The following is a 21605-nucleotide window of genomic DNA, read 5'->3' on the forward strand; positions in this document are numbered from 1 at the left end:
AGACAAACAAACAAGCAGACAGTGATTAGACAATGAACAAAAAAACCAACCAGCCAGACAACCAGAAAAAACAATGAGCAGACAATGAGCAAAAATGACAAGCAGACAACCAGAAAGAAAAACAATGAGCAAGACTACAAGCAGACAAGCAAGGAGCAGATGTGGCTCAAGCAGCTGAGTGCTTCCCTCCCACACCAGGTTCGGTTCTCAGTGCCTCCTAAAGAAAAAACAGACCATAAGCAGACAAGGAGCAAAAACACCCAGAGAGACAAGGAGCAAAAAAAAAAACACCCAAACAATAAGCAGACAACAAGTGCAAACAATGAGCAAACAGACAAGGGCACCATCTCAGGGGGCAGGTGGGTTCTTCTAACTGTCCTGATATTTCTTAGTCATTAGTGGCCAGAGTCATTGTCACATACCTGCCCCTGCCGTGGTCCCTTTTTCTTGTTTGCACTTAGGATGTCACCAGGTTAAAAAATTAGCTAATTACAGACTTTGTCAAATGCTTAAGAGCCAACCATTGGCAGATTCCTTCACTCATCTCCTTTCTCCCAAGAGTTGAGGCGCATGTCCTGACTGGTCAGTGAGGGAGGCGTCCTGTTGCAGTTGGCAGCACCTGGTCCCATTGTCCCTCCCTTCCTGGTTAATGTTGACTCATCTCTGTTGTGAAGGTTATTTTTCCCTCTGCCATTAGTAAATAACTTATGGGGTTATACTTTGGCACCCTCACCACAACTTTTTCAGAAAAATTTAGAATATTTTTAAAGCTGTCTCCTGTACTATCAAATGAGGCTCTCATTTTCTGGTCCTTGTCCCGGAGAGGTACTCTTCTTCCAGATTGATCTCTTCCTAACAAATCATCTTTGTCTTTTCTGCAGAGAGAGGATAAATTGGCAGTTTTAAATGGGTTTTCTCAGAAATTATTTGGGTTTGCTTTCAGTGTTTCGTTCCTGACAAAAGGGAAAAACAATGTTTATATTTTTTCTGGTTTGATTTAGCTGGATTGGATTTCAGTTGACCATGAGCTCACCAGGAAGATTGCCCACTAAGCAGTTTCTTTTTAGCCTCTGAGCACAGAAACTAGAGGGCCATCTCCTCACCACCAGGCTGAGGCCTGCTGCCCACCACCTGTTCCGCAGCCGGCCCGCTTCTGTGCTCCGCTTCTTGAGCTCAGCTGGGCCTGCGCCAGGTCGCAGCCGCAGATGCTAGTGCAGGGGACTGGGAAGCAGCCGTCAGTTACCCTGTGGGTGAGGCGGGAGCTGTTTATGGGGAGGAGGGCACCCAGGCGGTGTCCTCTGCTTGCATTCTGTGCAGCCCACAGAGTGTTCGTGCATCATATCCTTTTTGCAGCATGGTCTGATGTGGTCACTGCTCCTGCCTCCCCGTCTTTATGTGCCTCCACAGGAAGACCAGGGCTTCGGCCCTGCAGCCTGTCGCAGGGTCGGTCGGCATGCGGGGCCTGGGGCACCCGCCTCCACGAGTCGCCCCCCACCCGCCCTGATCCAGCCGTGTTGCTTGGACTCGAGGCTTTCCAGAGTTCTGCTAGGAAGACTCACGCCCCCCAGGCGAGCTTCTGCTTTTCTTACGTTGGATTGTGAGCCGAGAGCCACATTCTGCACTCTCCTTAATTCAGTCCTATTTGCAACTTCCTTTTGTTCCACATTCCTCTAGCCATAATACATTTTTTTTCTTATTTTTCTGTATTTGAGCATTCAAATGATATTTATGTAGGGATGGAAGGTGTCTGGGTAGGTGGAAATTCCTGTCTTTAAATCAGAAGCTCACGATTAGATCTGGAATGAATTTCCAGGAGACGCTCGTAGATGGGAAATCTGGAGGCGCACAAAAGTTAAATGACAGACCTGACTGTACACGGTAGACAGTTGAACTACCATCTGGAATTGCTGCTCTCCCGTCCTCTTCATGCTCTTACCGCCCAGATGTCGGGTGAGTCCAGTCCCCTCACCCTCAAAGATCTAAGAGTCCACGGCCTGGGAACACCTGCAAGTCTTCCTCCAGCACCTGCCCCTTGGCGTGGCCTCTCTGTCCTGCACTATGTCGAGGTCCTCAAAAGGAAAAGCAAGAGCAGAACCCGAAGCCTGCACAGTGCTCGCATCCCCCGTGATTTTGTAAGGAAAATGCTGGACGCCCCGTGACAGCAGCTTCGAATCTGCCGGCATGCCTGTTAACCACTGCGCTTCCTGCCAGGCCGCCAGTAGTCGTTTTTCTCCCCTTTCTGGCTTTTAACCCCTCTGTGCCATCCTCCTTCCTTGACTTCCTCTCTTCCAGATGCACCCTTGCCCCCTGCTCCACGCGTTTTCCTGTTCTGCGGCAGGGGCCATCTCTTCCTCTAAAGTCGAGGTGGCAGCAGGCCTCGGCCAGGAGGGCATCGGACTTTCTGCTTCCACTCAGCACTTCCTCCTCAGAGGTAGCTTTATGCTCAGTGGGATCGAGAGCCACCTGTTAATGCTTTTGCTTATAGGAAAAAAATTGGAAAATGCACAAATATATGGAAATTAACTAGTACACTCCTGAATAACCAATGAGTCAGACAAAAAATCACCAAGAAGTCAGAAAATACTTTGAGTTCAATGCAAATGAAGATACAACATACCAAAACTTATGGAATACAGCTAGCTAAAGCAGTGCATAAAGGGAAAACTACTTCCCACCTTAAGATACTGGAAAAAGAAGAACAAACTAAGCCTAAAGCAAGCAGAAGGAAATAATAAAAAATTATAGCTAATATTAATGAAATAGTGAGAAAAACAAAAAAAATCAACAAAATGAAAAGTTGGCTATTTGAAAAGATAAGCAAAAGTAACAAACCTTTAGTTAGATTGACCAAGAGAAAAAGAAGAATCTAATTATTAGATTCAGAAATGGAAGATGGGCCATTATTCCTGGCCTTACAGATAGGAAAAGGATTATAATAGAATACTGTATGAACCAGTTGTACATCAATAAATTAGATAACTTAGGTAAAATGAACAAATAACTACAAGAGTACAAATTACCAAAGCTGACTCATGAATTAATAGAAAATATGAACAAACCTTTAACAAATTAGGAGATTGGATTAGTAATGAAAATACTACCCAAAAGCAAAGCACATGTGGCTTTACCAATTAATTCTACCAAAAATTTAAAGTAGAATTAATACCAATTCTTTATAAACCCTTTCAAAAAATAGAAAAGAGAGAACACTTCCCAATTCATTCTTTGAAGCTGGTTTTACCCTGATGTCAGAATCACACAAAGACATTACACAAAAAGAACACTACAGACCAGTATCACTTATGAATATTGTTTTAGTTTGCTAAGGGCTGCCTCTGCAAAATACCAGAAATGGGTTTGTTCTTATAGTGGGAACTCATTTGAGTAAAAAATGTCCACATCAAGGCGGAGCTGCTGTCTCAATACAGGTCGGATGCTGGCGATCCTGGACTCCTGCCCCGGGGCACGGCACAGTGGCAGCCAGTCTCTGCCTTGCCCTCCAGGCTCACTTCCTCCCTGGCCTTATCCATGGATGGTCAGGCACGTGGCTCTTCTCTCCCCCAGGCCTCATCTCTTCAGCTTTGGGCTGCTCTTTGACTCCAGCCTCCAGCCTTCTCTCCCCTCTCGAGGCTCTTCTGCTTCTCTGTGGCTGTGGGCCATCCTGATGTCCTCTCTCACACAGCAGGATAAAAGCAGCTGCCCTCCCCTCCGTCTGTACAGCGCTCCATCCTGGGTCCTGCAGTCTAATCAGAGGCCCTTAACTGAAGTGATCAATCCATGGTGGTCCAATCAAAAAGTCCCCTAACTGAGTCTAACTAAAAGATCCCACCAACAGTAGGCTTACATGCACAGGAATGAGTTACTTAAAAACATAGTTTGAACTCAAACTGGGATAAATATTTATGCAAAAATCCTCAGTAGGATACTAGCAAATTGCATCTAGCAACATATAAAAAGAATTGTGCAGCATGGCCAAGTGGAATTTATCTAATTAACTTGCAAGGTGCTTTAACATCCAAAAGTCAATTAATGTAATACATCCTGTTGATGGAATAGAAAGCAAAAACCACATTATTATCTCAATAGGTACAGAGAAAGCATTTGCCAAAACCCACACCTTTTCCTGATAAAAATACTCAACAAGCTAGGAATAGAAAGGAACTTAACTCTCCTTGTTAAAGGACTTCTTCAAGAAACCCACAGCTAATATCATAGTTAATTTTAAATGATTGAATGCTTACCTCTTAAGATCAGGACAAGAGTAAGACAAGGATGTGTACTCTTCCTACTTCTATTCAACATTGTACTGGAGGTTCTAGCCAGGGCAATTAGGCCAGGTAAAGAAATGAAAAGTACCTTGGTTGGAATCTCTGCACAGGTGACATAATCTTATATACAGAAAATACTAAGGAATCCACAAAAAACTACTACTCAGACTAATAAATCCAACAAGGATGGAAGATACAAGCAATATACAAAGATTTAATTGTATTTTTATATACTTGAAATATCTGAATTGAAATGAAGAAAACAGTTCCACTTACAGTAGCATCAAAAAATTAAAATACTTAGGAGTAACTAATAAAAGAAGTGTAAGACCTGCACACTGAAAATGATTAAATTGTTGAAAGAAATCAAAGAGTATCTAATTAAACAATACGTCCCAGGTTCATGGATTGGGACATTTAACCTTGTTGGGATGGCAGTACTCACCAAATTGATCTATAGATTCAGTGCTATCCCTAGCAGAATCCCAACTGACTTGTTTGGCAGAATTGGCAAACTGATTTTAAAATTCATATAGAATTGCAAGGGAAGTGGATTTGGCTCAACAGATAGAGCATCCGCCTACCATATGGAAGGTCCAGAGTTCAAACCCAGGGCCTCCTGACCCACGTGGAGCTGGCCCATGCGCAGTGCTGATGTGCACAAGGAGTGCCCTGCCATTCAGGGGTGTCCCCCACGTAGGGGAGCCCCATGCTCAAGGAGTGCGCCCCATATGGAGAGCCGCCCTGCACAAAAAAAGTGCAGCCTGCCCAGGAGTGACACCACACACACGGGGAGCTGACGCAGCAAGATGACACAACAAAAAGAGACACAGATTCCCAGTGCTGCTGACAAGAATACAAGTGGTCAATATAATATTTAGCCCTTTTGTCAGATTAATTCACAAGGTCCTTATAGGTAATTTGATATTAAGTAGAAATTTACTTTAAAAAAAAATACAAGCAGACACAGAAGAAAACAAAAAGCAAATGGACACAGAGCAGACAACTGTGGGGTAGGGGCAGGAATGGGAGAGAAATAAATAAAAAATAAATCTTAAAAAAAAAAAATTGCAAGGGACCGAGAATAGCCAAAACAATCCTGAAAAAAGAACAACGTTGGAGGGCTCACCCTTCGCAATTTCAAAATGTATTACAAAGCCATAGTAATCAAGACAGTATAACACTGATACAATGATAGACATATAGATCAATAGACTAGAATTGAGAGTCCATAAATAAACTGATAGATATGATCAACTGAATTTTGGCAAGAGTGCCAAGACCAATCAGTGGGGAGGGAATAATCTCAACAAATGGCACTGGGACAACTGGATAACCACATACAAATGTGTACCCTTACTTCACACCATATAAAAATTAACTTAATATGGATCAAAGACCCAAATGTAAGAGCTAAAACTATAAAACTCTTAGAAGAAAACATAGGGATAAGTTTTCGTGATCTTGGGTTTGGAAGTATTCATATATGACACCAAAAGCATGAGCAACAAAGAATAAGAAAAGATGGACTTCCATCAAAATTAAAAACCATTGTGTTCCAAAGTAAAAATGCAGCATACATAATGGGAGAAAATAATTGCAAATCATATCTCTAATAAAGGATTTTTATCTAAAACACATAAACTCTTACAACTCATTCATAAAAAAGACAATAAAAAGACAAATAGCCAAATTTTTTAAATAGGGAAAAGATCTAAATAGAAATTTCTCCAAGGAAAATGTACAAATGACCAATAAGCACATAAAAAGATGCTCTGTATCATTAGCCATCAGGAAAATGTAATCAAAATTACAATGAGATACCATTTCACACTCTCTAGAATGGCTAGAATCAAAAAGTCAGATTTTAACAAGTGGTAGAGAGGATAGGGAGATATTGAAACTCTCATATACTACTGTAGGAAAGTGAAACGGTACAGCCACTTTGATAAATCTGGCATTTCCTCAAATGATTAAACAGATTTACCATATGTCCCAGCCATTCCAGTCCCAGATATTTACCCAAGGGACGTGAAAACGTGTGGTACAGTATAACTTGTACAAATGTTTATAGCAACATCATTCATAATGGTGAAAAGGTAGACGCAATCCAGATGTCCTTCAGCTAACTAATGGATAAACAAATGTGGTACATACATACAATGGAATAATACTCAGCCATTAAAAAGAATAAGTACTGATACATACTACGGCATGGATGAGCTTTGAAAACAAAGTGAAACAAACCAGTGCCAATAGCTATCTATCTATCTGTCTGTCTACCTATCTATCTATCTATCTATCTATCTATCTATGGCATAGAAATATCTATAGAAAAAGCAGATTACTGGTTTCTTAGGGCTGGAGCAAGAATGGAAGAATATGAGAATAATGGTCCTCTTCAGTGGAAAACTGAAAAGTGTAGCCCAGGGAACCAGAAACTACTGGGGAGATACTGGATAGTTCAGGACAGTAGCCACATAAAGTAGTTTGAACTCCTGGCTGGCTGTGATCTGCACACGTGTGGATCTGATAATTCTAATTAGTATATCAGGGACTTGAGGGTGGACCTCTACCCTGTCCCAGACTCACCACTCCATGGGGACAGATCCAGATAGCATTGCAAAAGGTTTGAAAACTGAACTGACACTGAAGCATGGTCCACAGAGGACTGAGACAAAAACAGCAACATTCTACATAGGATAGAAACAAGACCCAAAGTCCCATAAAGTATTACTATTAAAAATAATAATTACTTGGCATTTGAAGAACTAAAATAAAATCTCAGATTATGTGAGAAAAGAAAATCAACAGACACCAACAAGATGACACTGATGACAGAATTATCTGATAAGGACTTTAAAACATCTATATAAAAATGCCTGAAAAAATCATAAATATACTTGAAGTAAATATTAAAAATTATCAGCAAGAAATAACCACATAAAAATTTTATAGCTGAAAGATACAATAATTTTTAAAATCTCTAAGAATGGACTCAATGACAAATTAAAGATGATAAAGGCAAGAGTCAGTGAACTTGAAGATAAATCAACAAAAATTATCCAATCTGGACAATCAAGAGAAAAAATGTTTTTAAATGAACGGAGCATGATAGACTTGTATAGTAAGAAAGTGTCACTTGAGCCCTGGAAAGAGAAGAAAAAGAGTGTAGAGCTAAAAAAATATTTGAATAAATAATAACTGAAAATTCCTAAGATTGGTGAATGACATAAACCTACAGATTCAAGAATCTGTACCTAGATATATCATAATCAATTACTGAAAACAAAGACACACAAAGTCTTGAAAGCAACTAAAAAAAAAACAATAATTCTTATAGGAGAGCAATGATCACATGACACAGTTTCTTACTAAGTGCTGAAAGAATTTTATATATCCAGTGAAAATGTTGTTCAGGAATGAAGATGAAGAGAATCAGTAGGTAACAGGCATGCTGTAAAAGATTTACTAAGGAAATCATTCAGACAAAAGGGAAATGATAACCAGAAGGAAACCCTAATCATCAAGAATGATGGAAGAAGAAACAAGAAAATAAGTTAAATTTTAAAAACTCTAAATTTAAAAAAAAAATTTTTTTAAAGAATGAGGGAAGAGCAACAGGAATAATTAATATCTGGGTCTAAATATAGTTTAAATATAATCCAAACATAATATACTATCCTTTTCTTGTTCTTTAAACATACAATATTGTATTGGTCAGCCAAAGGGGTGCTGATGTAAAGTATCAGAAGTCTGTTGGCTTTTATAAAGGGTATTTATTTGGTTTAGAAGCTTACAGTCACAAGGCCCTAAAGAGTCCAACTCAGGGTACCATAAGAGGTACTTTCTCACCCAAAATCATCGGCCACCTGTTGGAGCAAGCTCGTAACTGATGTCTGTGAGGGTTCAGCCTTCCTCCTTCCACTTAAGACTCCATGGTCCCAGCTTCTTCTGATCTCTGCTATAGGATGGCATAAAGCTCATCTCTCTCACTGTGGCTTGTTTCTTTCTGGGCTCAGCTGCTCTGGTCTCTCCACAAGGTCAGCTGTGGACGCTGAGGCTCATGGCTCTTCTGAAGGCTGTGTCTATGGAGCGCTCTCTCTTCCTGCATATCTGCTTCCTTGTGAGAGTCTGTTTTATCAGCCCAAGGGAACTGGGACTCGATGCTGAGTCTAATGATGTGGTTGGATCAGAGCCTAATCTTAACATAATTTAATAAAGAAAAAGTGAAACCTCTGAATCTAATACAATCTAATACACCCAGAGGAACAGACCAGTTTAAAAACACAATCCAATATCTAGTTTTGGAATTCATAAACAATACCAAACTGCCACAAATATATACATAAATAACATGTATAAATATATATATGTGACCTCTGCACATGCCTTTCCTGTCACTTTTACTGAACCTATGGTTGGTGCTGGGGCTGGTGTATACTCTGCATACTTGAATCTCTGGACTCTTCATGTGCCAGCTGGGCCCTGAGCTTCAGCAGAGTTGCATTACCAACTTTCTGGTTTGTTGAACTTACCTAGGTCAGCTAACAGGGAGGTGAGGATGGTCAGCCACCACACCAGGGAACCAAGAGGGTCTACAACTGCAAGCAGAAGAATTCCATCCATCAGCCATATGGGATCTAAGCCCCCTCTCGATTTAGAGGTGGAGTGAACATCACCATCCCAGGGTCCTCAGGATGGAGGAATAAAATATGGATTAGAGTGGACTTACAGTATTCTACTAATTGTGAATACTAGCATTGGAAGAAACTATCATTGATGTGCAAACAGTGGCCATGGAAGTTGCTGAGGGCAGGGAGAAGGAAGAAGAGGTGTGATATGGGGGCATTTTCGGGACTTGGAGTTGTCCTGAATGATATTGCAGGGACAGATGCTGGACATTATCTATCCTGCCATAACCCACTGAATGGAGTGGGAGAGAGTGTAAACTACAATGTAAACTATAATCCATGCTGTGTAGCAGAGCTCCAAAATGTATTCATCAAATGCAATGAATTAATGTACCACAGTGATGAAAGAGATTGTTGATGTGGGAGGAGTGGGGACAGGGTGGGGAGTGCGGGTATATGGGAACCTCTTATATTTTTAAATGTAACTTTTGTGTGATCTATGTATCATTTTTTAAAAAGTTAAAAAATATGTAGATGTAATATATAAAATTACTATAGCATAACAAGAGTAAAATAATGGACCTTACACAACAGTTAGGTTTCTATATTCCAATTGAAGTGATAAGACATTGATTCTAAATAGACTGTAAAGTATGTATTTTGTTATTCTCTAGAGCAGCCATTAAAAAGTATAGAAAGTGATTATTTTTTGCAAATCAAAATAAATAAAATAGAATACCAACAGTTGTTCAAATAACACACCAAAATGCAAGGCAAACAGAGGAATAAAGAACAGGGAAATACACAAATAATAAAATGGTACTCCTAAACCCAAATGTATCAATAACTACGTTAAATGTAAATGGTCTAAACACAAAAGAAGAGACAGAAATAGATTGAATTTAGAAAACATGACCCAACTATGTACTGTTTGAAAGAAACTCATGTCAAATATAACAGTATCAATAGAATGAAAGTAAAGGATTAGGGGGAAAAAACTGTGCTATAAGAACTGTAATAGAAAGAGTAGCTATGATGATATCAGGCAAAGGAGACTTGAAAACAAATAAAATTATCAGGGATAAAGAAAGATATTACATACTGATAAAAGAGTCAATTCAGAGAATACATAACAATTTTAAATGTATATGCACTTAACAATGGAGGTTCAAGATACATGAAGCAAAACTGACAGAACTGAAAGGAGACAGACAAATCCACAGTCACAGAAACTTCAAAACTACTCTCTCAACAATATATATAACAAACAAAATCAGAAAAGGTGTACAAAAGTGAACAGTATCAACCAACTGGATCTAGTTGACATTTATAGAAGAACACTCCACACAGTATAGCAAAATATGCATACTTCTCAAGTATACATGGATCATTCAACAAGGTAGACCATATTTTGGGCCATAAATCTTAATAAAGTTAAGATAATTTAACTAAAAACCAATAATAGATAGCAGGAAAATCTCCAATTAGAAATTAATTAGAAATTAAACAACATACCCCTAAATAATCAGTGGGTCAAATAGAAAGTTTCAAGGGAAATTTAAAAATAATTTGAACTGAACATCCCCGAAAATGAAAATCCAACATATCAAAATTTGTGGAATGGAAATGACCGTACGACATAATGAAATTAGAGGGAAATGAATGGAATAAAATACAAAAGAAGAAAGTTCTCAAATCAATAATCTGAGCTCCCACTTCAAGATAGAAAAAGCAAAATAAACCCAGGTCAAAGCAGAAGGAGAAAATAATAAAGAGCAGAAATCAATTAAATTGAAAACCAAAACTCAATCAAGAAAATCAATGAAACTAAAAGCTGCTGCTTTGGAAAGATAAAAATTGATTAACTTCTAAGAAGAATGACAAAACAGAGAAGACATAAATTACCAGTATCAGAAATGAAAGAAGGGGTATGACTACAGACCCTGCACAAGTTAAAAAATTAATAAGGAAATAATATGTACTGTACAGCTGTACTCACCTAACTCAAACAACTTAAAGGAAATGCACCAATTATTTTTTTTTTTAATTTTCTCTCCCCTCCCCACCCCCGTCTGCTCTCTGTTTCCATTTGCTGTGTGTTCTTCTGTGTCTGCTTGCATTCTCAGCGGTACCGAGAATCTGTGTCTCTTTTTTTGTTGCGTCATCTTGCTGCATCAGCTCTCCATGTATGCAGCGCCACTCCTGGGCAGGCTGCACTTTTTTTTGCGTGGGGTAGCTCAATATGGGGCGCACTCCTTGCGCTTGGGGCTCCCCTACATGGGCGACACCCCTGCGTGGCACAGCACTCCTTGCGCACTGCGGCACCACGCATGGGTCAGCTCACCACATGAGCCAGGAGGCCCTGGGTTTGAACCCTGGACCTCCCATGTGGTAGGCAGACGCTCTACCAGTTGAGCCACATCTGCTTCCCTGCACCAATTCTTGAAAAGTACAAAACCCCAAAACTTGCTCAAGGGAAAGTAGATAACCTGGGTGGCCTTCTAACTATTAAATTGAATTCATTGTTTTTTTGTTTGTTTTTAATATATTTTTTATTTTAAATCTATTTTATTTCTTTCATTAGCTTTGTACATTGTTTGCAATTGATGAACACATTTTGGAGCAGTGCCACACAGCATGGATTATAGTTTACATTGAGTTTACACTCTCTCCCACTCCATACTGTAGGTTATGGCTGGATATATAATGTCCTATATCTATCTTTGCAATTTCATTCAGGACAATTCCAAGTCCCGAAAATGGCCCCATGTTACACCTCTTTTCCCTCTCCCTGCCTTCAGCAACTCCAGTGGCCACTGTTTCTGTCAATGATGTAATTTCTTCCATTACTAGAATCATCATTGTTAAACATCTTCAGAAAAGAAATCTTCAAGTCCACATGGTTTCACTGATGAATTTTACCAAATAGTTAAAGAAGTAACACCAGTTCTTCACAGTCTCTTCCAGAAATTAGAAGGAACACTTTTTTTTTCATGAGGCCATCATTACCCTGATACCAAAACCAAACAAAGACAGCACACAAACAAAACCTATGTAACAAAATTCCTCATGATCATAGATGCGAAAATCCTTAACAAAATATTAGCCACGATCAAGTGGTGCTTATCCTGGGAATGCAAAGCTGGTTCAATACTTGAAAATCTCATCTACCATATTAAAAGGCTAATAAAGAAAATCTAGTTGGTTATAGCAACTGATGTTGAAAAAGCATTTGAAAAAGTTCAGCATCCAATTCTGAGAACAACTCTTATCAAAGTAGGAAAAGAAGGCAATTTCCTCAGCCCAATAAAAGTGTATCTTAAAAAAAAAAGTGTACAACTGACATACTTAATGGGGACAGACTGAATATATTTGCCCTGTAAGCAGGAATAAGGCAAGGAAGTCCGTCCTCGCCACACCTGTCCAGCGTACTGGAAGTCTTAGCCAGGGCAGACTCAAGAAAAAGAAAAGTAAGACATACAGATTGGAAAGGAAGAAATAAAACAGTCTCTTTAGGCAGACATGATTGTCTAGGTAGAAAATCTCAAGGAATCTAGCAAAGGGGGGAGGGGAGAACCTTTCTAGGAGTAAAAAGTGAGTTTAGCAAGGTTGCAGTCATATTTATTTACAAGCAATGAACAATGTACATGGAATTTTTAAAATACCATTTTCAATCACTTCTCCCCAAAATGAATTTCCTAGGTATAAATCTAATAAAATAAATGTAAAACCTATTTGTTTAAAACTACAAGATGCTGGGGTTTAAAAATCAAACACCCTAAATAAGTGCAGAGGCTTGTCATCTCCACAGATGGGAGCACTGCCGTAGAAAAGAAGCCATTTCTCCTCAAAGTACTCTATAGATTTATTTATTTCTCTCCCACCCCCTCCCCCAGTTGTCTGCTCTCTGTGTCCATTTGCTGTGTGTCCTTCTGTGTCCACTTGCATTCTTGTCAGCAGCACCGGGAAACTGTCTCTTTTTGATGCGTCATCTTGCTGTGTCAGCTCTCCGTGTGTGTGGCACCACTCCTGGGCAGGCTGCACTTTTTTCACACAGGGCAGCTTTCCTTATGGGGTGCACTCCTTATGTGTGGGGCTCCCCTATGCAGGGGACAGCCCTGTGGGGCAGGGCACTCTTCATGGGCCAGCTCATCAAACGGATTAGGAGGCCCTGGTTTGAACCCTGGACCTCCCATGTGGTAGGCAATGCTCTATCCATTGAGCAAAATTTGCTTCCCAGTACACTATAGATTTAAACATGATGTCAGTCATAATCCCAGCAGGATTTTTGTAGCTAGGAAGGCTGATAGTGAAATTTATATGGAAGGGCAAAGGAACTAGAATAGCTAAAACAATTTGGCAAAAGAAGAACGAAATTGGAAAAATTTCACTATACCATATATATATATATATATATATATATATTTTTTTTTTTTTTTTTTTTTTTTTTTTTTTTTTAAATAATTGACCCCTTACCATTTTGCTTTTATTTTTTTCCCTTCTGGTTCCCTTCATTGTCTTTTTGGTGCGTTGCTTCACCACATGGGGGCCTGCACCTCTCCATGCTGCACCTGTCTGGGATGCCTTTTTTCTTTTTTTACTAGGAAGTCCTGGGGATCGAACCTGGGTCCTCCATATGGTAAATGGGAGCTCAATTGCTTGAGCCACAGTCTCTTCCCTTACTAACTGATATTAAAACTTACTATAGGGGTAGTGGATGTGGCTCAAGCAGTTGGGTGCCCACCTCCCACATGGGAGGTCCCGGGTTCGGTTCCCTGTACCTCCTAAAGAAGATGAGCAGATGCAACAAGCTGACACAGTGAGCTGACAAACTGGCAGACACAAAGAGCAGGGAGCAGTGTAGCTGAACTGCTTGGGCACCCACCGCCTACATGGAAAGTCCCAGGTTCGGTTCCCAGTGCCTCCTAAAGAAGATGAGCAGACAACAAGCAGAGACAACTGTGTAATCAAGACAGTGTGGTCTTTTTTTTTTTTTTCTGTGTGAGAAAGGATGATTTTGAGCCTGCGGGGAGCAAGCGGGCTCCAGACTTCTCCAAGTCCACATCTTTTTGCCTCCAATTCTTACGTGTCCAAGGACAGACAGTGTGGTCTTGATAAAGGGATAGACACAGAGGCCATCCCTGAAACAGAACAGAGAGTCCAGAAACAGACCCGCATAAATACGGCCATTTGATCTTTGACAGAGGTACAAAAACAATTTGATGGAAAAAGGAGTTTTCAACAAATGATATTGGACAAATTGAACATCCAAAATTGAATATACAAAAGCATGAGACTCTCCCCAAGGTTCACCCTTTATGCAAAGTTAACTAAAAATGAATCGTGGATCTCAACATAAGATTAAAGCTCATAGGAAAAACATAGGGGGAAATTTCGTAACACAATGTATTAGTCAGCCAAGGGGTGCTAATGCAAAATACCAGAACTCTGTTGGCTTTTGTAAAGGGTATTTATTTGGGGTAGGAGCTTACAGTTACCAAGCCATAAAGTGAAAGTTACTTCCTCACCAAAGTCTGTTGCCACATGTTGGAGCAAGATGGCTGCCGACGTCTGCAGGGCTCAGGCTTCCTCTCCCTCCTCTCAGGTTCCGTGTCCCAGCTTCTTCCAGCTGTGGGCTGGGATAAGTCTCATCTCTCTCTCAGGGCTTGTTTCTCTCCAGGCGCAGTTGCTCTGCTCTCTCCACAAGGTCAGCTATAGACTACCAGGCTCACTCTCTTCCCAGGGCCTCTGCCGCGCCTGTGGAGCCGTCTCTTTCCTCTTTGTTCTTCTCCTCTGTGTTTACATCCTAGGGCTCCAGCATCGCAACTCAAAGCTCCACTCTCTGCTCTGCCATGAGGTTCTCTCTGTGAGTCAATCAAAACCTTAATCATAATTTAATGAAGTAAAAGTGAAACCTCTGAATCCAGTACCATCTAATATGCCCAGAGGAACAGACCAGTTTAGAAACATAATCTAATATCTATTTTTGGAATTCATAAACAATACCAAACTGCTACACACATGATTGTGCAAATACTTTTAGAAATGACACCAATGGTATGAGTCCGTAAAGAAAACTAGATAAATTGGACTTTATCAAAAATTAAGAACCATTATTCTGCCAGAGGCACTCTCAAGAGAATTAAAAGACAAAGAGGCAAAGTATTTGCAAGTCATATGTTGAACAAAGGACTTATGTCCATAAATATAAAGAACTCTTCAATATGAGAAAGAGACATCCAGTTAAAAAATGAGCATCTGATAAGGATTTAATAGCCAGAATATATAAAATCTACAACTTAACAACAAATGACAACCAACCAAATAGGCAAAGGACTTGAATAGATAATAGATACTTATTTTTAAATTTCATTAAAGCAGTGAAATATTTCAGGAATATGCAAGAATTAATGGGACAACATAAAGTATAGGAAAACAACACATACAAAATGAAATGAAATGTTAATAAAGTTAACATTTTAAATGTAGAAAAGAACGGATTGTTTGATAAATGCATTGAGCAATTATCCATTTATTTAAAAATTTAATTTTTACCCCATATTTTAAAGGATTAATAATAGAAATCAGAACATTGATTGCCTATGGCAAGTAGAAATTAACTTAGGGGCACAAGGGAACTTTCTGAGGTAATAGGAATGTTCTATAATTTGATGGAGGTGTTGGAACCATGGTTATATGGTTCGTGGTTATTTGTCAAAACTCATCAAATTGTACGTTTAAAATCTGAACATCCCGCTATATGAAAATTTTATCACAATTTAAAAAGGGAAATCTCTATGTAGATCTCCAAGATATTAAGAGAAAATGGGGAAATGGATTTGGCTCAACTGATAAGAGTGTCCACCTATCACATGGGAGCTCCAGGGTTCAAACCCCGGGCCTCCATGACCCGTGTGGAGCTGGCCCACGTGCAGTGCTGATGTGCGCAAGGAGTGCGTCCCGTACGGAGAGCCGCCCAGCATGAAAAAAGTGCAACCTGCCCAGGAATGGTGCCGCACACATGGAGAGCTGACGCAACAAAAAGAGACACAGATTCCCAGTGCCGCTGACAAGAATCCAAGTGGACACAGAAGAACACACAGCGAATGGCCCCAGAGAGCAGACACCTGAGGGGGGTGGGGAGGAAGGGGAGAGAAACAAACTTTAAAAATTAAAAAAAAGGGAAAATGAAACAAGCTGTAGAATGAGATGTACAATATGACACCATTAATGTAAAAAACAATTGCCACCGAACAAACTCTTTCTGCGGATCAGTACGCTGCCTGTAGGAGCACCCTGGTAGTTCGGTCCAACCCTGCTCCACCAAGCAGTTTGGCTAGTGACCATCTCAGGTGCTCTTAGGGTTTTTTGTTGTTTCTTTAATCTCTGTGAATTTGCTATTTCTAGTAATCTCTTATAGGTGATATCATACCATTTCTGTCATGTGTCTTGCTTGTTTCACTGAGCATCTTTTCAAGGTTCTTCCATGTTGCAGCATGTCTCATAACTTCATTTACTCTTCGGACTGAATAATATTCTATTGTGTATGTGTGTGTACCACATTTTGTTTATCTATTCTGTTTATGGGCACTTGGGTTGCTTCCACCTTTTGGCTGCCAATAACAATGCTGCTATGAGCATTGGTATACACATATCTGTTTAAGACCCTGTTTTCTCTCTCTTTGGGCATATATTAATACTTAGAAGTGGGATTGCCAGATCAAATGGTAATTTTAGGTGTAACTTGTAAAAATTATAATTCTAATAAAGTATAAAAACATAAAAATCATTTAACTTAAAATGTGGACAGTTCCTTAACATTCAGTAGATTGACAAGACTTTGTAACTTTCACCACTATTTCCAGACTGTTTTCATCATTGGAAACCAAAACTCATACTCATTCAGTGATAACTCCCTGTTCTCCATTCCCACCAGCTGTGGTAACCACTATTCTTTCTGTCTCTATGAATTTGCTTATTCTAAATATTTCATATGGGAGAAATCATACTCTATTTGTATGGGTGCACTTTAAGGTACATCCATGTTGTAGTATGTACTCACTTCACTTATTATGGCTGACTAACACTCCATTGTATGGCTGTGCCATACTGTGTTTATCCATTCATCTGTTGATGGGCACTTGGGTTCCTTCTACATTTTAGCTATTGTGAATAATGCAGTGATGAACATTCCTGTATGTATATATGTCGGAATAACTATTTTCAGTTCTTTGGGGTATATAACTAAGAGTGGAATTGCTGGGTCATATTTTAATTTTATGATCAATTTTCTGAAGAACCGCCAAACTGTTTTCCACAATAGCAGCACCATTTTACATTGCCACCAACAGTGTACGAGCATTTGTGTTTTTCTTTATCCTGGCCAATACCTTTTATTTTATTGTTGTTGTTTTCAGTAGCCATCTTGCTGATATCTTATTGTGGCTTTAATTTGCATTTCTCTTGATGTTGAGCATCTTCTTATATACTTACTGACCATTTGAATATCTTTGGAGAAATGTCTATTCAAGTCCTTTCCTCATTTTTTAGAGCACATTTTTATTCAAGTATATCATTCATACATGAGCATACATAAACAATAAATGTATAGTAAAATTTGTGAGCTTACAAAATAAACACTCATAACATCGTACAGGGGTCCCACACATCACCCCTCCTCGAGTACGTTGCATTGTTGTGAAACATTTCTTACAAACTATGCCAGAGCATCATCAAATATTACTGACTATAGCCATATCTTATATTTGGTATATTTTCCCCCAGCCCACCCTATTTTTTAAAATATATTTTTATTACAAAGGTTGTGAACTTACAAAATAATCATGGAGACATTCGTGTAGAATCCCCATACAATACCCCTTCACCAACACATCACACCATGGTGGAATATATGTTAGATTATGAGATAATATCATCAGGCTGTTACCACCAACCATGATCCATAATGTACAATTGGCACACTTTTTCTATACCCCCCACCCCCATTATCAACACAGTGCATCGTTGGCATTGATGCAAGAGTATTAGAGTATTGCTGCTAACCACAGTCCCTAGGTCTCATCACTTGTCTTTCTTCCATGCTTGTCCACATTCCCCCCACCCTGCTATAGTGATGTAGCTCTAGCTCACAGAAGGGCACTCTTGCATCTGTACCATCAACCACAATTCTCATCCACTTCTAGGTTCACTGTGTTATTCAGTCCCTAGATTTCACTGTAACTTGCTTTCAATTGACATTTACATCCTTAGACTACCCTTTTCAGCCACAATCCCATTTATAAACCAGCTGCTGCTTGCTGTAATGTGTTACCATCAACTTTATCCATTTCCACACTTTTAGTCAAGTTAATTAACACTTCTACATGCATTAAGCATCAGTGGTTCTTTCTCAACCCTCCTCTTATCTCCTAATAACCTATACTCTAGGTTTTATCTCCATGCATTTATTCTTCATATTTAGCTCATCTTAATAAGACCATGCAATAATTGTCCTTTTGTGTCTGGCTTCCTTCACTTAACATAATGTCTTCATCCGTGTTATCATGTGTGTCCCAATTGCATTTCTTCTTACTGAAGCATTGTATTCCATTGTATGTATAAACCATGTTTAGCTTATCCATTCCTTGGTTAATGTACTCTTGGGTTGTTTCCATCTTTCGGCAGTTGCGAATAATGTCACTATGACCATCAGTGTGGAGATGTCTGTTCATGTCACAGTTGTCAGTTCTTCTGGATATATTCCTAGTAGAGGTATTGCTGGATCCTGTGGCAGTTCTATATTTAGCTCCCTGAGGAACTGCCAAACTGTTTTCCATAGAGGCTGCACCATTTTACAATCCCACGAATAGTGAAGGAATGTTCTTATTTCTCCACAGCCTCTCTAGCATTTACTGTTTTCTGTTTTTTAAATAATGGCCATTCTGTGTGGGGTTAGGTAATATTGCATTGTCATTTTGAGTTGCATTTCCCTAATAGCTAGTGATATTGAACATTTTTTCATGTTCTTTTTGACCATTTTTATTACCTTTAAGAAATGTCTATTTAAGGTCTTTTGCCCATTTTTTAATTGAATTGCTTGCTCTTTTATTTTGAGTTGTATGATCTATTTATATAGAATGGAAATCAAGCCCTTATCAGATATGTGGTTTCCAAATATTTTCTCCCATTGAGTAGGCTGCCTTTTCAGCTTCTTGATGAAGTCCTTTGAATAACAAATGTGTTTAAGTTTGAGAAGGTCCCATTTATCCATGTTTTCTTTCATTGTTCATGCTTTTGATGTAGGGTCCAAGAAACCACCACCTACCACCATGTCTTGAAGATATTTTCCTACGTTTTCTTCTAGGGGCTTTATGGTTCTCACTTTTATATTTAGTTCTTTGATCCATTTTGAGTTAAATTTTGTATAAGATGTGAGATAGGAGTCCTCTTTCTTTCTTTTGGCTATGGATATCCAGTTCTCCCAGCACCATTTTTTTAAGAGACTCTTCTGCCCCATCTGGGTGGGTTTGACAGGCCTGTCAGAAATCACAACCACAGATGTGAGGGTCTGTTTCTGAACCATCATTTCTGTTCCATTGGTCTATGTGTCTTTCTTTATGCCAATATCATGCTGTTTTTAACCACTGTAGCTGGGTAGTATGATTTAAAGTCTGTGAGACTCCTTCAGCTTTGTTTTTCCTTTTTAAGATGTTTCTAGCTATTTGAGGCCTCTTACCCTTCCAGATAAATTTGATAGTTGTTTTCCATTTGTTTAAAAAATGCTGGTGGAGTTTTTATTAGGATTGCATTGAATCTGTATGTCAATTTCGGTAGAATTGACATTTTAATGATATTCAGTCTTCCAATCCATGAGCATTAAATGTTCTTCCAATTATTTGTCTTTTTTACTTTCTTTCAGCAATACATTGTAGTGTTCTGTATGCAAGTGCTTTACATCCTTAGTTAAGTTTCTTCCTAAATATTTGGTTCTTTTAGTTGCTAGTGTAAATGGAATTTTTTTCTTGACTTCCTCCTCAGATTGTGTATTACAATTGTATATAGAAACACCACTGGTTTTTGTGTATTGATCTTATATTCTGACACTCTACTGAAATTGTTTATTAGCTCCAGCAGCTTTGTTGTAGATTTTCGAGAGTTTCTAGATACAGGATCATATCTGGAAATAGTGAAAATTTTGCTTCTTCCTTTCCAATTTGGATGTCTTTTTATTTCTTTTTCTTGCCTGATTGCTCTAGCTAGAACCTCTAGCACTATATTGAACAACAGTGATGACAATGGGCATTCTTGTCTTGTCCCTGATCTCAGTGGGAAAGCTTTCAGTCTTTCTCCATTGAGTACAATGATAACTATGGGTTTTTCATATATGGCCTTTGTCATGTTGAGAAAGTTTCCTTTGATTCCTATCTTTTGTAGTATTTTTATCAAGAAAGGATGCTGTGTTTTGTCAAATGCCTTTTCTGTGTCAATTGATAAAAGATCATGTGATTTTTCTTCTTTGATTTATTAATGTGGTGTATTATGCTGATTGATTTTCTTGTGTTGAACTACCCTTGCATGCCTGGAATAAAACCCACTTGATCATGATGAATAATTCTTTTAATGTGTTGTGGGGTTCAATTAGCAAGTATTTTTATTGAGGCTCTTGCTGTATTAGAGAAATGGGTCTTTAATTTTCTTTTTTCATAATATCTTTATCTGGCTTTGGTATTAGGGTGATACTGGCTTCATAGAATGAGTTTGATAGCATTCCTTCTTGTTCAATTTTTTGGACGATCTTGAGTGAGATTGGTATTAAATCTTCTTTGAATACTTGGTCAAACTCACCTGTGAAAATGTCTGGTCCTGGACTTTTCATTTTAGGGAGCTGTTTGATGCCTCTAAATCTTCTTTGAATGCCTCATAGAACTCACTGTGAAATCATCTGGTCCTGGGCTTTTCATTTTGGGGAGTTGTTTGATGACTGTTTCAATCTCTTTACCTGTGATTGGTTTGTTCATGTCTTCTGTTATTTCTTCTAAGGTCAGTGTAGGTTGCTTGTACGTTCCTAGGAATTTTTCCATTTCATTTGCATTGTCTAGTTTTTTGGCATACAATACACTGTTTTGTAATATCCCTTATGAACTCTTTTATTTATGATGGGGTCCGTAGTAATATCCCCATTTTTATTTTATATTTCTTTTATTTGCATCTTCTCTTTTTTTTTGTCAATCCAGCTAAGGCTTTTTTGGTTTTGTTAATTCACTCTATTTTTTTTGTTCTTAATTTAATTGATTTCTACTCTGATCTTTGTTATTTCATTCCTTCTACTTGCTTTGGGATTAATTTGCTGTTCTTTTTCTAGTTCCTCCAGCTGTGCAGTTAGGTCATTGATTTTAGCTCTTACCTCTTTTTTAAAGTAAGCTTTGAGAGCTATAAATTTCTCAGTACTGCCTTTGCTGTATCCTATAGATTCTGATATGTTGTGTTATCATTGTCATTTGTCTTGAGGTATTTATTGATTTCTCTCGAAATTTCTTCTTTAACCTATTGGTTATTTAAGAGTGTGTTATTTAAAAAAAAAAAAAAGATTTATTTCTCTCCCCTCCCCCCCCAGCCCGGTTGTCTGTTCTCTGTGTCTATTTGCTATGTCTTCTTTGTCCACTTCTGTTGTTGTCAGCAGCATGGGAATCTGTGTTTCTTTTAG

The 21605-nt window shown here is 38.8% G+C and overlaps 1 protein-coding gene and 1 pseudogene across 1 annotated transcript in view; one reads left to right on the plus strand and one right to left on the minus strand.

The window, feature by feature from the left end:
• The window catches only part of DNAJC1 (DnaJ heat shock protein family (Hsp40) member C1), a 229066-nt gene that overhangs the window by 193173 nt on the left and 14288 nt on the right, over positions 1-21605 (plus strand). The window lies entirely within an intron of this gene.
• On the minus strand, positions 13900-14024 carry LOC111759368 (small nucleolar RNA SNORA38; annotated as a pseudogene).

Source organism: Dasypus novemcinctus, chromosome 5 (genome assembly GCF_030445035.2).
Source record: "Dasypus novemcinctus isolate mDasNov1 chromosome 5, mDasNov1.1.hap2, whole genome shotgun sequence".
NCBI classification, from domain to species: Eukaryota; Metazoa; Chordata; class Mammalia; order Cingulata; family Dasypodidae; genus Dasypus; species Dasypus novemcinctus.